Here is an 18,048-nt window from a genome sequence, read left to right as displayed (position 1 = left end):
ACTATCTTCAAGGCTCAAGTCAGGAGTGTGATGGAATACTCTCCACTTGCCTGGATGAGTGGCTCCAACAACACTTAAGATGCTTGACACAAGCTAGGGCAAAGAAGCTTTCTTGATTGGCACCCCATGCACCCATCTTAAACATTCACTGCCCCCACCGCTGGTGACAGTGGCAACCATGTGTACCATCTACAAGATGCACTGCCAACCCTCCTTCAATACCACCTTCCAAACAGAGGACCTCTATCACCTAGAAAGAAGGCTGCAGGCACATGGGAACACCACCACACCTGCAAGACCCCTTCCAAGCCACAGACCATCCCGACTTGGAAATATATCACCATTCCTTCACTGTCTGTGGGTCAAAATCCTGGAATTCAATCCGTAACAGCACTGTGGGTGTACCTGCACCACAGGGACTGCAGCGGCTCAAGAAGGCAGCTCACCAACACCTTCTCAAGGGAAATAAGGGATGGATAACAGATGTCAGCGACTCTCCCATTCTATCAACAAATTTTAAAAATCCTTCTAATTCTTTCTCTCTCATGTGTTTATCTTGCTTCCCTTTAAATGTATCTATGCTATTTGCCTCAACAGGAAGCCTCTACAGGAGGATATAGACGGGATGGTCAAAGGGGCAGATAAGTGGCAGATGGAATTTAACCCTGAAAAGTGTGAGGTGATACATTTTGGAAGGAGTAATTTGACAAGGAAGTATTCAATGAATGGCATGACACTAGGAAGTTCTGAGGAACAAAGGGGCCTTGGCGTGTGTGTCCATAGATCTCTGAAGGCAGAGGGGCATGTTAGTGGGATGGTGAAAAAGGCATATGGGACACTTGCCTTTATCAATCGAGGCATAGATTACAAAAGTAGGAAGGTCATGTTGGAGTTGTATAGAACCTTGGTGAGGCCACAGCTGGAGTACTGTGTGCAGTTCTGGTCGCCACATGATAGGAAGGATGTGATTGCACTGGAGGGGGTGCAGAGGAGATTCACCAGGATGTTGCCTGGGATGAAACATTTAAGTTATGAAGAGAGACTGGACAGACTTGGGTTGTTTTTGTTGGAGCAGAGAAGACTGAGGGGCGACCTGATCGAGGTGTACAAGATTATGAGGGGCATGGACAGGGTGGATAGGGAGCAGCTGTTCCCCTTAGTTGAAGGGTCAGTCACAAGGGGGCATAAGTTCAAGGAGAGGGGCAGGAGGTTTAGGGGGGATGTGAGGAAAAACCTTTTTACCCAGAGGGTGGTGACGGTCTGGAATGCACTGCCTGGGAGGGTGGTGGAGGCGGGTTGCCTCACATCCTTTAAAAAGTACCTGGATGAGCATTTGGCACGTCATAACATTCAAGGCTATGGGCCAAGTGCTGGTAAATGGGATTAGGTAGGTAGGTCAGGGGTTTCTCACGTGTCGGTGCAGACTCGATGGGCCGAAGGGCCTCTTCTGCACAGTGTGATTCTGTGAACTGCTCCGTGTGAGAGATAGCAAGCTCCCCGTTCTGTGCTGTAAATACAAAGTAATACATTGCGATAATGTTTCAGCAATTTGCACCAATGATCCAGCAATAGGGGTTTATCCAGCAGGAGCTCTGTTCGCATGTTCCATCATCACAATCTCAGAAAAATAATACTCTGTCCAACCACAAGATGTCACCAAGTTTCTTGTTTTAAATATTACCAATTGTCGAAGAAGCCAACACAGTGATTAGGATAGGAGAGTTTAGACCATTTCTGTGGAATTGGAGTTGATTTTAATCATTAAAATACAGTAACCAACTGGCCATGTAATTGGCAATTGAACTTCAACACTGATAACATTGTGCGAGGGAATCTATATTTTTGTTTTTTTGACTGGTGTTTGTTTTAGGTGTGGAGCCGTTGTAAGTTAGGACCTGTGGGACTGACCTTTGGTTAACTAGATGTTGTAACATTTAAGGTACATGATGTACGCAGCCAGGACACATATAGGGGCAAAACCCTGTTGGGAGGTGTTAATGGGTCACAGATGCAGGAAGGATGTTCCCGATGGTGGGGGAACCCAGAACCAGGGGTCACTGTCTGAGGGTATGGGATAGACCATTTAGGACTGAGATGAGGAGAAATTTCTTCACCCAGAGAGTGGTGAGCCTGTGGAATGTCTTCACCCAGAGAGTGGTGAACCTGTGGAATGTCTTCACCCAGAGAGTGGTGAACCTGTGGAATGTCTTCACCCAGAGAGTGGTGAACCTGTGGAATGTCTTCACCCAGAGAGTGGTGAACCTGTGGAATGTCTTCACCCAGAGAGTGGTGAACCTGTGGAATTCGTTACCACAGAAAGTAGCTGAGACCAAAACATTTTATGCTTTCAAGAAGGAGTTAGATATAGCTCTTGGGGTGAAAGGGATCAAAGGATATGGGGAGAAAGCGGGAGCAGGCTGTTGAGTTGGATGATCAGCCATGATCATAATGAATGGCGGAGCAGGCTCGAAGGGCCGAATGGCCTACTCCTGCTCCTAGTTTCTATGTTTAGATCAGTTAAAGGGGCAGAGTGAATGGCAGTTCATGAGCAGTGGTTGTTCAGTACAGCTGGGGAGCAGAGTCAGCTCAGGGAAGCTGAAATGTTTGTCTCTTCAGTACAGCTAAATAGCTGGGATCGTGCAGGTGACTAGAAGCTGGGGTACGGCCTGGAGAACCCAGCGGGATGCAGTCTCGAGAGAAGAGATTGAACAGCTGGGGGGGGTGAGCAGTCAGAGTTGGAGTCCTGTTGCCTGACAACTCATTGTAGATCGAAGAAGTAAGAGTGACTTCAGTTTGAGCTGGAGGAGCTGTCAAATAGAAACCAGTGGCCTAAGTTGATGGCTTATTCAGGCCAATTGTCAGGGGCCGACTGGAATTTTCAGGCCCTCTGGGCATCGGGGACTAGGCCAGCAGCCTCTTAGCACCCTCCCGGCAGCAGGCCATCCCTGCCACAGCTGGAGCTGCAGGCCGCCCTGTAGTGGCCCATTTGTTGAGGCTGCGTTCTTCCGTTTAGCACAAACACACCAATCAAACTAAAAGGACAGGTAGAACAATAATGTGGGTTCATTATTTGAAGGTAAAACAATGGTACATACAATGGTAACTATGAGGCTATGTATAACACATTTAGTCTGTAAGGTTGCTGCTCTGTTCTGTCTGCAGAGTACAAGGAATTGTATATCACATCCTGTCTCATGATGGATAGTGATAGAGAGCAGATTTAGACACACCCCTTCAAGGTATATCACAACAGCCGAGGCCATTTTTTAATTTAAAACTTTTTAAATTTGCAGCGAGGGCATCTCAAGATGAGGGCGCCATATCTCTCTCTTATTTCAACTACACCACATCACATGGACTGCAGCGGTTCAAGAAGGCAGCTCACCAGCACCATTCTCAGGGCTAGTTAGAGATGGGGCAATAAATGCTGGGTCCATCCAGCAATGCCCACATCCCGTGAATGAATAAAAAATAAATCTGAACTGCATCCTGCTGCTCCTCCCAAGCTTCCTATCGGCCCTCCAGCTTTGAGAGCCCACCCACCATCCTAACTTGGACGCCAAACCCAGCCTCTGGTCTCTAATTGGCCAGTTCTGGAGAAACCACTTCCAGGTGACTGTTCCCCACACGGTGCAGGGTCGTGGCCCTCATTTGACTCTTACACCAGGATCCTGACCCAAAGGTAAAATCCTTCCCTTTGATTTATAATGCTGCTACCCTTGCCCTTTTCTTTGCAAATGAACCAATAAAACCTACAGACCTTATTAGGAGTCTCCTCTCTGGGCAGGTGGTGATGTAGTGGTAATGTCACTAGTCAAGTAACCCAGAGGCCATGGGTTCAAATCCCACCATGGCAGATAGTGGAATTTAAATTCAATTAATAAACCTGGAATATCAAGCTTGTCTCTGTAATGGTGACCATGAAAGTATCACTGATTGTTGTAAAAACCCATCTGGTTCACTAATGCCCTTTAGGGAAGGAAATTTGCCATCCTTACCTGGTCTGGCCTACATGTGACTCCAGATCCACAGCAATGTGGTTGACTCTTAGCTGCCCACTGAAGTGCCCTAGCAAGTCACTTGGCTCAAGGGCACTTAGGCAATAAGTGCTGGCCTTGCCAGTGATGCCCACATCCCATGGACTGAATAGAAAACTATCACTTATACAACAGAGACATCAAGTCTTGTCTGACGGTAGTTAGTGCACTGGAAATGTCAGTTTTTTATAAACAGTTACACTTTAAACTGAGTATTTAATTTCAAGATGGAATGGAGGGCGTCTAAAGATTAACTAAGCAGCAGCTCTCATTGGACATGAGACCCATATGATTCATGTTGCCAGGACCATTGGCTTGTAGGAAGAAATGGTCCATAGAGAGAGAGAGAGAGAGAGAGGCAAGTTTTAAGGTGCATCTTAAAGGAGGAGAGGTAAAGTGGGCGAGAGGTTTAGAAAGAGAATTGCATAGCTTGGGCTCCAGGCAGCTGAAGGCACAGCCACAAATGTTGCAGTGAAGGAAATCCTGGAATGCACCAGAGGCCAGAATTGGAGGAGGACAGAGGTCTCGGCATCACATAGATTTCATATCTGATTCTTTTTCAACTCAATTCCTTAAAACTGGAGATGCAGCTCTCATTAACTTGAATAATTTTATTTACTGAGATGCATTGTTAAAACGTCAGGGTGCCATTTTATGCTTGGAATTTTATACTAAAACATGACAATAATGCTAACTGTGTCTAAAACATTCTTTTCAACAACACTGATGACAAGACAATTTCATTAAGTGCTTTTTTATTGGTTGCCTTTAAATAATCATAATGTCTAAATCTATTTTTGGTTGCTTTCCTTCAGTATCTGGAGACATGCTAAATCCAGACTGCTTCTCCCCTGTCATGCTCATAATCTGGAATGTTCTGTTAGCCATGTATATTTTATTTTATTATATTTTACACACATACGGTGACACAATAGAAATTAAGACTTGCATTTATATAGAGCCTTTCATGACCTCAGGACATCCCAAAGTGCTTTGCAGCTATGAAGTACATTTTTATTATGAAGTGTAGCCACTATTGCAATCTATGAAATCTGTCAGCCAATTTATGCACAACAAGGTCCCACACACAAGAGCCAGGCAATGATCACCTCCAACAATTGACAATCTAACAATCTCCTCTTGTGAACCAGCCATATAAATACTGTGGCTACAAGAGCAGGTCAGAGGTTGGGAATTCTGGGCTGAGTACTCACCTCCTGACTCCCCAAAGCATGTCCACCATCAACAAGTTACAAGTCAGGAGTGTGATGGAATACTCCCACTTGCCTGGATGAGTGCAGCTTCCACAACACTCAAGAAGCTTGACACCATCCAGGACAAAGCAACCCATTTGATTTGAACCCCACCCATTACCTTAAACATTAATTCCTACCACCATTGGTACACAGTGTTAGAAGTGTTCACCATATACAAGATGTACTGCAGCAACTCACCAAGATCCTTCGACAGCACCTTCCAAACCCATGACACCTAACACCTAGAAAGCCAAGGGTGGCAGATACATGGGCACTGCCTGCAAGACCCCTCCAATCACATGCCAAACTGACTTACAGTTATATCACCGTTCCTTCACTGGCACTGGGTTAATATCCTCTCTCTCCATCAGCACTGTGGTGTACCTACACTGCATGGACTGCAGCGATTCAGGAAGGCGCCTCACCACCTCCTTCTCAAGGGCAATTACAGATGGGCAATAAATGCTCAGCTTGCCAGCGACGTCCACCGAAGTATCATTGCAAATGGTCCCAGGACATGTTTAACGTTGACGGCTGGAAACAAGGCATCTATATACAACTACGTACAGGGATAGATAAGCACAAGGCTCCTTTCAGAAACGTCTCTCTCTGGGCTCCGGTCAGGCGTGTTCTGAATCACTGATTATGTATATCACCTATTATACTACATCTGCCCCACAGGTTTTTAACACTATCCATTAAACATCTATACATTATCCTACATGCCCCTCACCACACCACCCCCAAAAAAAGAGTCTTTTGTGGCAGTGACATTAATCTCCAACCTTGGAGGACATGTAGGATACGTGCTCTCTGAGTTCTCCCTAGAACATCGTTAAATCTGTAGGCTTCTAGTTTGCTCTGGAAAGTTGAGAACTGGATGTTTTCTTCTTCCTTTTCTTAGTGGAACTCTCTTTTGGTGTTATGGCGCTAGCTGTTCCTTCTTAAAGGAATAAGACTTTGCCAGCTTCTCTTAGTATTTGTCCAGCTCTGGTAGGTCTGCAATCTTCCAATCCACCAAAAGCATCTGTTGCGTAAGATAAGCGCATTCAATGAGTCCTGTCCCTCGGATGATGCCCTCTGCAATTTTTTGTTTTAATTCAGTCAAGAAATGTGGGCATCGCTGGCTAGGCCAGCATTTACTGCCCATGAGAAGGTGGTGGTGAGCTGCCTTCTTGAACCACTGCAGCCCCTGTGGTGTAGGTACACCCACACAGTGCTGTTAGGAAGGCAGTTCCAGGACTTTGGCCCAGCGACAGTGAAGGAACGGTGAGATATTTCCAAATCAGGATGGTGTACGGCAATTCCAATGTTACATTCTCGAATGAATCAATGGATAAACAGAAGAATGAAGATCGTTCTCAAGCAGGGTTGGGTGGTTCTTTTGAGGGGTTTGTGTCATATATGCGAATTCTGGCCTCACGCCAGTGTGTTTCTTCCCGTCACCAGGCCTTGACACATCAGGAGCTTCAGCAATCAAATCAATATCCGGAGTAGAGCTGGATTTCGCCTCTGTTGCTGTTGCTAGGTAGTGTTCTACCTGATTAGGCTGCTATTCTATTACTTCTCTTCCTTGAAATGTGTGCGAGATCAGTAGGTGGTACTTCAGCAGTTATTTCTTCTTCAGTTTGGGGATGAGGGTTTCCCTGGTCAGATTTATTCTCTGCAGTTGTTTCACTGGGCATTCTGGGCGCTTCTGTCCCTGGTCTGTCTTCAGGCAAGTCAGTTCCTGCATCAAGATAAAAGCAGAAAAACTGCCGATGCTGGAAATCTGAAATGAAAGCAGCAAGTGCTGGAAAAACTCAGCAGGTCTGACAGCATCTGCGGAGAGAGAAACAGAGTTAACGTTTCGAGCCCATAGGTCCTACAGAGCTAAAGAGAAGTAGAAATGTGATGACGTTTATACTGTTTAAGGGGGGTGGGGGTCAGGGGGTGGAGCAGGTGAAGCTGGATAGAAGGCCAGCGATAGGTGGGGGCTAAGGAGAGATTGATAAAGATGCCATGGACAAAAGGACAAAAGGAGTGTTAATGGTAGTGGTAAGGGCTAAAGAAGGTCCTGATAGTGGCATAAAGGTAAGAAAGCAGATTGTGTTAATAGCAGATCAAGGGTCAGCACTCTGTGATAGAACAACATGGAACAAGTAACAGATAGCCCTTTTGGGGGTGGGGTGGGGTGAGGGGGCAGTGGTTGGGGGAAAAGGATAGAAAAAGGGATGAAAAGGGGGGTAAAAAAGTGAATAAAACAATGAATAAATTAATAAAAATAAAAATGAAAATAAGTGGATAAAAATTAAAGACGATTAAAAAGGGGCGAAGATAAAGGAGAGAGTTCATGATCTGAAACCAGAAGGCTGTAAAGTGCCTAATCGGAAGATGAGGTGCTGTTCCTCCAGTTTGCTTTGAACATTGCAGCAGGCCAAGGACGGACATGTGGGCATGAGAGCAGGGTGGTGTGTTGAATGGCAAGCGACAGGGAGGTCTGGGTAATGCTTGAGGAAAGACCGAAGGTGTTCTGCAAAGCGGTCACCCAGTCTGTGTTTGGTCTTCCCAACGTACAAGAGACTACATTGGGAGCAGCGAATGCAGTTAGACCAAACTGAAGGAGGTGCAAGTGTAGCACTGCTTCATCTGAAAGGAGTGTTTGGGCTCTTAGATGGTGAGGAGGGAGGAGGTAAATGGGCAGGTGTTGCACCTTTTGTGATTGCATGGGAAGGGGCCGTGGGAAGCGGATGAGACATTGGGGGTGATGGAGGAGTGGACCGGGGTGTCTTGAAGGGAACAGTCCCTACAAAATGCTGGCAGCGGGGGGTAAGGGAAAGATGTGTTTGGTGGTGGCATCATGCTGGAGTTGGCAGAAATGGTGGAGGATGATCCTTTGAATGTGGAGGCTGGTGGGGTGATAAGTGAGGACAAGGGGGACCCTATCATGGTTCTGGGAGGGAGGGGAAGGTGTGAGGGTAGAGGCGCGGGAGATGGGTCAGATATGATTGAGAACCATGTCGACCACAGTGGGTGGGAAACCTTGGTTAAGGAAGAAGGAAGACATGTCAGAAGTGCCATTTTGGAAAGTGACATCATCAGAACAGATGCAATGGAGGCGAAGGAACTGAGAGAATGGGATAGAGTCCTTATAGGAAGCGGGGTGTGAGGGGTTGTAGTTGAGGTAGCTGTGGGTGCCAGCGAGCTTGTAATAAAATTTGGTATCACCAGAAATGGAGACAGAGAGGCCAAGGAAGGGAAGGGAAGTGTCAGAGATGGATCGTGTGAAGGTGATGGAGGGGTGGAAATTGGAAGCAAAATTGATAAATTTTTCCAGGTCCAGACGAGAGGATGAAGCAGCACCGAAACAGTCATCGATGTATCTGCCATGAAGCTATTAATGTATATAATATTTTGGAAAATATTTTTTCTTTTAAAACAGAGGTTTAGTCTGTGGTTATGTCTTAACTGGATTAAAGCCAGCTAGTTTGGGTACTAGTTTTGATGTGGAAGAGAGATACCGTGCATTTGCATTTTTTGAATAGCACATTCTAGAAGTGGGGTGAAAACTTGACACCTATACAGCAGATACCAAGCCATATGTTTATATTACTAATAAAATTGGTACTATGAAAGGGGTTTCATTGTTAAAAGATGAAGTTCAAAGAGACTGGTGAGACAATGAGAATTTGAATTCAATCAGTGGTGGTAGGTATAACTTCAGTAGTTTTCGGTTGTGCAGGCAGAGGCAATGTAAGATCAAAAGGCAGCTGCAAACCTCCAACTGGCTCCACAGTGAAAAGTACCTCATTTTGAATTCATAAGGTGAAAATGTTTTGCCTGGTGTTTGGTTAAGTCTATGGGTTGCTGTTGCCTTAATGGAGATTAGTTTGGGAATTTGTTAAAAGTTATGATAGTAGTAATTTGTAGCCATGTTTTTATATATATTTTTAACCTGTGTAAATTAATAAAATGTTTCAATTAGTTTAACATAAAACCTCAAGAACTGATGGTCTGATTCCTGAATTTAGAGTCACATCTCAAACATAACACTTAAAATTATAGGTTATGACAGTTGTTTAAAGTTTCCCTCTGGGATTTTTAAATAACTCCGCTTTACCAACTGCATCGGTCATAACAGTACTGAAAAAAGAGTTGTGGGAGTGGGCCTGAGTAGGACTGGAACAAGGAATGTTCCACATACCCAATAAAGGAACAGGCATAACTGGGGTCCATGCGGGTACCCATAGCCACACCTCTTACTTGAAGGAAGTGAGACAGGTTTAAGGAGAAATTGTTCAGTGAGAGAACAAGTTCAGCCAGACAGAGGAGAGTGGTGGTAGATGGGGATTGTTCGGGCCTTCGTTCAATGAAGAAGCTAAGGGCCCTCGGACCATCCTGATGTGGAATGGAGATGTAGATGGATTGGACATCCATGGTGAAGAGGAGCGGTTAGGGCCTGGGAAATGGAAATTGGTGATACGACGTAGGGCATCAGAGGAATTGCAGATGTAGGTGGGGAGAGACTGGACAAAAGGAGAGAGAATGGAGTCAAGCTAGGAAGAAATGAGTTCTGTGGGACAGGAACATGCTGACGTGATCGGTCTACCGGGACCATCCTGTTTGTGGATTTTGGGAAGGAGGTAGAAGCGGGCCGTCCGAGGTTGGGAGACCATGAGGTTGGAAGCTGTGGAGGGAAGATCTCCAGAGGAGATGAGGTCAGTGACAGTCCTGGAAACAATGGCTTGATGTTCTGTGGTGGGGTCATGGTCCAGGGAGAGGTAGGAGGAAGTGTCTGCGAGTTGATACTCAGCCTCTGCGAGGTAGAGGTCAGTGCGCTAGACAACAACAGCACCACCCTTGTCAGCGGGTTTGATGACAATGTCAGGGTTGGACCTGAGAGAACGGAGTGCAGTGAGTTCAGAGAGAGACAGATTAGAATGGGTGAGAGGAGCAGAGAAATTGAGACGACTGATGTCACGCCGACAGTTCTCAATGAAAAGATCAAGAGAAGGTAAGAATCCAGAGGGAGGGGTCCAGATGGACGGAGAATATTGGAGGCAGGTGAAAAGATCCGTTGAACAGGGAGAGGATTCCTGCCCAAAGAAGTGAGCACGGAGACAAAGGCGGCGGAAGAAGAGTTCAGCATCATGCCGAGCCCGAAATTCATTGAGGTGAGGGCATAAGGATACTGAGTCCTTTGCTGAGTACAGGACGTTCAGCGTCAGAGAGGGGAAGGTCAGAGGGTATGGTGAATACACAGCCGGGGCTGGGATTAGGAGACGGAATGGGGTCAGAGGGACGGGAAGGGGTGGAGGGTCCTGGATGGGTGTTGGTGTCGATGAGTTGTTGGGGCTTGCATTCCTTGGCACCTGAAAGGAAGAGACAAAGTTTCTTGTTAAGGCATCGGATGAGGCGAAGGATAAAATGAAACTGGGGACAAGGGCAGCTTTGAGATAGGATGAGTCGGTGCTGCTGAGGGGAGAGGTCGAGTGTGTACCTATGGCAGCACATTACACTGAGTGTGGATCTCAGGATGCGGCGAGAACAGCAGTCGGAGGAACGTTGTATGTCCTGAAGATACCTGTAATCCTGGGTAGATTCAAAACACGAGGGATTGAACTTCTGTTGGAATCCACGTGGGGTAAGTCGGAGAGTGAGACAGATGCTGAGGAAGGAAATATGGCTGTGAAAGCGAATTTTGGTAAACACCTTGTCAAACACTAGGAGGGAAATGGAAAGCAATGAAAGTGAACAGGGTGAAAGAGACAAACAGAAACCCTGTCGGAGAGAACAGCAGGACTTTGTCAAGGTAGGCATTCCTGGAAGAGAAGTGGCAGTGAATTAAACACTAAGATAAAATACTGCCGATGCTGGAAAACTGAAATAAAAACAGAAAATGCTGGAAAAACTCAGCAGGTCTGACAGCATCTGCGGAGAGAGAAACAGAGTTAACGTTTCGAGTCTGTATGACTCTTCTTCACAGCTAAAGAGAAGTATAAAGGTGATGAAATTTATACTGTTTAAGGGGGGGTGGAGTAGGTGAAGCTGGAGAGAAGATCAGCAATAGATGGGGGCTAAGGAGAGATTGACAAACATGTCATGGACGAAAAGACAAAGGGAGTGTTCCTGCATCAATTGTTCTATGCCATTGGGATCCCCACCAGAAAAGTGAGGCGGGTTGGTATGCTGGTCCCTTTCCTCAGTGGCGTTCTGCTCAGCTCCACATTCGTCATCCACCCTCTCTTCGAAGAGGTGCACAATTTCTAGAATTTCCTCCTACGGCTGCAGGTCTGGAACCTTTTCCAGGAAGAGCTGCTCGGACCACATTCCAGCTCAACTTGGATTTCTAATACAACAGATGAATAAAGGCTCTGAACAAGCTTCGCTGCTTAATAAAGAGCAATCTTGATTGTGAATAGCATACAGAGTGTCAGTAAGTTCTCTTCCATCATATCGAAGGGCAGCGGTCATCTGCCCTTGCAGTGGGATGCTCCCTGGGCTGTGGAGCCGAATGGTAAATGACTGGAGAAACTCAGGGTTCAGCCACTGTACCGTATTAGAAAGGACTGACACCCCTGCTCCCGTGTCTGATTTAAAATTTGCCTTACTACCATTAACTATGACATCTACACTCAAAAATTGCCCTTGGCCTTTGCAACCTCGCCCAAGAAAGGCACTTCATGTTCATCGGTATCTTCTATTTCTTGGATAATGATTGACTGGACTGGTCTCTCTGTAAAATTTTGAACTGAAGTGGAAAGTTTTCCTGCCACAGCAAGCCACTGTAAAATGGCCCTACCTCCTGCAGGAATGGCGCTCTGCACTTATGGTGGGACTGTCTTCACACCAATGGGGTTTTCTCTTGCCACAATGGGAAAACTAGATAATGGAGGCAATCACTCCCTCTTCATTTCTGGGTCTGCTTTTTATTGGGTGCACTATTGCTCACAATTGGATTCAGTCAGTTGTTTGACTCCACAAAGGTTCTGCTTCCGAGTTCCATAGCCTGTCTCAGAATTGCACTGCCTTGGACAACTTTGGATCCCCCCCTGGACCGCAGAAAATCAGATAAAGTTTCATCAATGCTCCCACCGCAATTCAGTCTTGAATGAGTTCATCCTTCAGTGACCCATATTCTCAACTATAAGCCAAATTATACAAGTCATTAATGAAAAAAATCAATGCTTTCTCTGGATTCCTGAGTGCACCTGTTAAACCTTGCCAGGTCTACAATAGGAAAATAGTTGAAATAGGAATCAAAGGCCCTAATACCTCCTCACAGGTTGCTGTGTCTTCATTAACACCCTGTCTTATTAAAATGTTGTCTGCACTGCTGCCAATGGAATAGGGGACTGTGCAGACCTGTTCTTTATCAGGCTTCTGTGCTAACCTCAAAATGGTCCTATACCTGTTGAATGTGTGATTCACTGGCCAAATTTGCCAGTGTGCTGTTTGGTCGTGTCCTTCCACATGGTCAAAGGATTCCGTTAGATATAATCGTTTGGTAGTGCAGAACTTGAGTATTGCTGTTAACAGAGACATGTCAAAGCTTTTTGTCTTGCACTGATCATCACAAGAATACTAACATAGGGGAAAACAACAATTTATAATATATGAGAAGACAGTGCTGATTGGTTGACAAGTGGTCTCTGATTGGTAGAGGCATTGCCATTGGGAATGCACCAATGATGGTGACTGACAGTTAGCATTGTTTGAAATTTAAACCAGGCAGCTTGACCCTGATTGGCCAATGCTTTGCCATGAGGAATGAGTCACCGAATGGCTGTCACTTATTTAGTTTAACTGAAACAAGCACAACATGTCCTTTCTGTCTGCAAAGAACAGAGACCTGATTATTAATATATGTAGCTTCCAGAACAGGCAAATGCATCACACTGCGAGCCAGACAGACAATCTTATATTGGATGCCAGAGTAATTCTTAGCACACTCAGGATTATTTACAAATGTTGTCCAATCGCGGAATCACATCTAATATTGGACACTGTTTTTTAAGTTTTGCAAGAACGACTTGTTGGGTATGGTCTGTACCTTTCCTGTTGCAAACAGCAGCTGGGACATGCTGTTTGATATGATCTGCCAGTCTTCAGTTCGTACAGCCTGCATACCTGGCACCACACAGGCACGGAAATTTATAGACCACATTACTCATTTGTGTGATAGGAAAAACATCTTTTTGGCTAGGCAGCAGCATCCTGTTAGAAGCGAATACTACATGTGTGGCTACTACATAGTAGCAGCGTCAAACTGACAGTCACCATCACTGGTTCATTCTCCATGGAAATGCCTCTACCAATCAGAGTCCACTAGCCAACCAATCAGCACTCTTTTCTCATACAGTGTAAATTATTGTTTTCCCTTACGTTGGCATTCGTGCCAAGTGTTCTAATGAGTGCAAGACGAAAAACTTCGAAATGTCTCTTTTTTCAGTGTTTCGGTTAGAGGTCGGGCTTTCTCTATGATTGTCTGTTACTTTTAGTCGACTGTCTTGGGACTCTGTTGATGCTTTTCCCTCTGATTCTCAGCCGCAGTTATTCCATGGATATACGATGGGGTTCACTTACCCTCCACCATCGGTTTCGTTGGGAATCCATGCCATTTGGTAGGTTTACCGCTGTCACTGTGAAGTATTGCCGCAAATGGTCCAAGGATGTGTTTAACATTGACTGCTGTAAACAAGGCATCTCGGAACTTTCAAACATTTATTAACTATACACAAGTGTGTACAGGGATAGGTAAGCTCGGGGCCCCTTCCAGAGGCATCTCTCTTTGAGCTCTGATCACACACAATGTGACATCACAGATGATGTATATTAGCTATTGGCATAATACCTATTAACCCTTTATATTATGCTTCTTTGTTATTCATTCGTGGGGCGTGGGCATCGCTGGTTAGGCCAGCATTTATTGCCCAATCCTAACTTCCTTTGAGAAGATGGTGTTGAGGTGCCTTCTTCTACTGCTGCAGTCCATGTGGTATAGAGTACAGGAACAGGGATGTCTTGCTGCAATTGTACAGGGCCTTGGTGAGACCACACCTGGAATATCGTGTGCAGTTTTGGTTTCCTTATCTGAGGAAGGATGTTCTTGCTATAGAGGGAGTGCAGCGAAGGTTTACCCGACTGATTCCTGGGATGGCGGGACTGACATATAAGGAGAGATTGAGTCGGTTAGGATTATATTCGCTGGAGTTCAGAAGAATGAGGGGGGGATCTCATAGAAACTTGTAAAATTCTAACAGGGCTAGACAGGGTAGATGCAGGAAGGATGTTCCTGATGGTGGGGGAGTCCAGAACCAGGGGTCACAGTCTGAGGATACGAGGTAGACCATTTAGGACTGAGATGAGGAGAAACTTCTTCACCCAGAGAGTGGTGAGCCTGTGGAATTCGTTACCACAGAAAGTAGTTGAGGCCAAAACATTGTATGTTTTCAAGAAGGAGTTAGATATAGCTCTTGGGGGCGAAAGGGATCAAAGGGTATGGGGAGAAAGCAGGAGCAGGCTTTTGAGTTGGATGATAAGTCATGATCATAATGAATGGCGGAGCAGGCTCGAAGGGCCGAATGGCCTACTCCTGCTCCTAGTTTCTATGCTTCTATAGGTACACCCACAGTGTTAGGCAGGGAGTTCCAGGATTTTGACTGTGCGACAGTGAAGGAACGGCGATGTAGATTCATGATGGCGAGTGACTTGGAGGGGAACTTCCAGGTGGTGGTGTTCCCATACATCTGCTGCCCTTGTCCTTCTAGGTGGTAGAGGTCACGGGTTTGTAAGGTGCCATATAAGGAGCCTTGGTGAATTCCTGCAGTGCATCTTGTAGATGGTACACACTGTTGCCACTGTGGTGGAGATAGTGAATGTTTGCGGATGGGGTGCCAATCAAGTGGACTACTTTGTCCTGGATGGTATCAAGCTTCTTGATTGTTGTTGGAGTTGCACTCATCCAGGCAAGAGGGTATTCTATCACACTCCTGACTTATGTCTTGTTGATGGTGGACAAGCTTTGGGGAGTCAGGGGGTGAGTTACCCGTCGCAGGATTCCTAGCCTCTGTCCTGCTCTTGCAGCCACAGTATTGATATGGCTAGTCCATTCAGTTTCTGGTCAATGGTAACCCCCAGGATGTTGATAGTGGGGGATTCAGTGATGGTAATGCCATTGAAGTCAATGGGCGATGGTTAAATTCTTTCTTGTTGGAGATGGTCATTGCCTGACACTTGTGTGGCGCAAATATTACTTACCATTTGTCAGCCCAAGCCTGGATATTGCGCAGGTCTTGCTGCATTTGGACATGGACTGCTTCAGTATCTGAACATTGTGCAACCATCAGCGAACATCCCTACTTCTGAGCTTATTATGGAAATAAGGTCATTGATGAAGCAGCGGAAATGGTTGGGCCGAGGACACACATTACATGAACCAATATTTTTTATAAATCCCAGATGCAGCATTATGATAAATGATCAGATATCCTATTTTTATTGGTGTTGATTGCAGGATAAATATTGACCAGGGCAGAAGCAAGAACTGCCCCGCATTTCGAATAGTACCATGGGAGATTTTCCATCCACCTGAGATGCAGAGAGGGTTTCGCACCTAATCCAAAAGACAGATGTTGCTGCCACTTTGCACTTGTGGGAATGACGGCTGTGAACGACCCTGTACTTTCCCACTAGATCCTGTGGATTCCATGGGGGATGCAAGGAAATCCTGGCAAACAGCGTGTCCGGGGGCTGACTTATACAGGAATGCACAACAGCCTAACTGAGGCTACAGATGTCTCCAACTGCAGCCTGAAATAGCCCTGAAGAAGAGAAAGCTAGGACTGCAGTGATCTTAACTGCTACAAGACAGCCTGAGCGCGCTGTGCCAAAGGAAATAGGAGCAAAACTAGACGACATGGCCTCTCGAGCCTGATCCGCCCTTCAATTCGATCGCAGCTGAACTTTTACATCAAGTCCACTTTCCCGCCCTATCTCCATAAGATTCCTGGCCCTTCTGTAGGACCAGTCCTGCAGCTAGTCCCTGAAGCCCCCCGCTTGTTTCCGTTGTTGCACTTCCCACTGTCAATAAATGATGGCCAATATCACACTACTTTACTTATTCTTTCGTGACACGTGGGAGTCGCTGGCAAGACCAGCATTTGATGCCCTTCCCAAATTGCCTTTGGACTGAGTAGCTTCTTGGGTCATTTCAGAGTCAACCACATTGTTCTGGAGGTCTGGAGTCACACGTAGGCCAGACCAGGTAAGGATAGCAGATTTCCTTCCCGAAAGGGAATCAGCTGGGTTTTTCCAACAATCAATGAGAGTTTTCATGGTCACCATGACTGAGACGAGCTTTATATTTATTAACTGAATTTAAATTCCACCAGCTGCCGAAGTGGAGTTTGAACCCATGAACCCAAAGCATTACCCGGAGCCTCTGAGGCACTAGTCCAGTGATATTAACACGATGCCACTGCCTCCCCAAATATGTTAAAGCCACTATATAAATACAAGTTGTTGTTGTAGCGCAAACACCTCCCTGTAATAAGACAATGTTAAAATGAGAACAAAAAAAAACCAAGTAAAAAGCACATTTTTAGCCAGAAAACGCTCTCAATAAAAACCTCCTTCCACATCTCACATTGACACCCACTGATGGAACTATTTCAATACAGTCCAGTCCTGACCAGCATCAACTAGCAGCACAGGACAGGTCGGTACTGGAGGTTCACACTAAAGGTTCTATCAGCAAAGGACTGAAGAGGCTGGGACTCTTCTCCTGCGAGAAAGAGAAGGCTGAGGGGTGAACCTGTAGAGATGCTTAAAATTATGAAAACGTTCAAGTGGGTAAAGGGAGAATATTTGGGCGGAATCATCTCCTCCAGCCAGTAGCGGAAATTGTGGCAGAAGATGTAGCAAGAGGACAAAAATCAGGTTCCTGACGTTGGGAAATCGAGTGGGAACTCCCTCACCTGACCTTCCTGGTAGGGTAATGGCTTCCCCACTGGGGAAAGTTTGGAATGCATTTTGCATCTCATGAACAATCCTTAATGGGGATACAGATGGGATGCGTGTGCCATTGTCAAATCTGCAGCCCGCCAGAGGGAATTAACATCATTCAGTAGCCCAACTTGACAAGCGGAGCATGCTCCCAGCGAGGGAGACTTATAGGGCGTACGCGTACGTCAATACTGGCTGCGCCATTGGTGAGGGACAGAGAAGATAGTACAGAAGAGAGATGGTGAGTTGAAGGCTCAAATAAAGGGGACGTGGGTGTGTGAGTGGGGGGAGGGTGTGTGAGAGGGGGAGGGTGGGTGTGTGAGTGGGGGGAGGGTGTGTGAGAGGGGGAGGGTGGGTGTGTGAGTGGGGTGAGGGTCGTTGTGTGAGTGGGGGAGGGTGGGTGCGTCAGTGGGGGAGGGTGGGTGTGTGAGTGGGGTGAGGGTGGGTGTGTGAGTGGGGAGGGTGGGTGTGTGAGTGGGGTGGGTGGGTGTGTGAGTGGGGGAGGGTGGGTGTGTGAGTGGGGGAGGGGGGGTGTGTGAGTGGGGAGGGTGGGTGTGTGAGTGGGGAGGGTGGGTGTGTGAGTGGGGGGAGGGTGGGTGTGTGAGTGGGGGAGGGTGGGTGTGTGAGTGGGGGAGGGTGGGTGTGTGAGTGGGGGAGGGTGGGTGTGTGTGTGGGGGAGGGTGGGTGTGTGAGTGGGGGGAGGGTGGGTGTGTGAGTGGGGGGAGGGTGGGTGTGTGAGTGGGGGAGGGTGGGTGTGTGAGTGGGGGAGG

This window comes from Cetorhinus maximus, chromosome 4 (assembly GCF_964194155.1).
Source record: "Cetorhinus maximus chromosome 4, sCetMax3.hap1.1, whole genome shotgun sequence".
Lineage (NCBI taxonomy): Eukaryota > Metazoa > Chordata > Chondrichthyes > Lamniformes > Cetorhinidae > Cetorhinus > Cetorhinus maximus.
Note: the sequence above shows the minus strand (reverse complement) of the source record.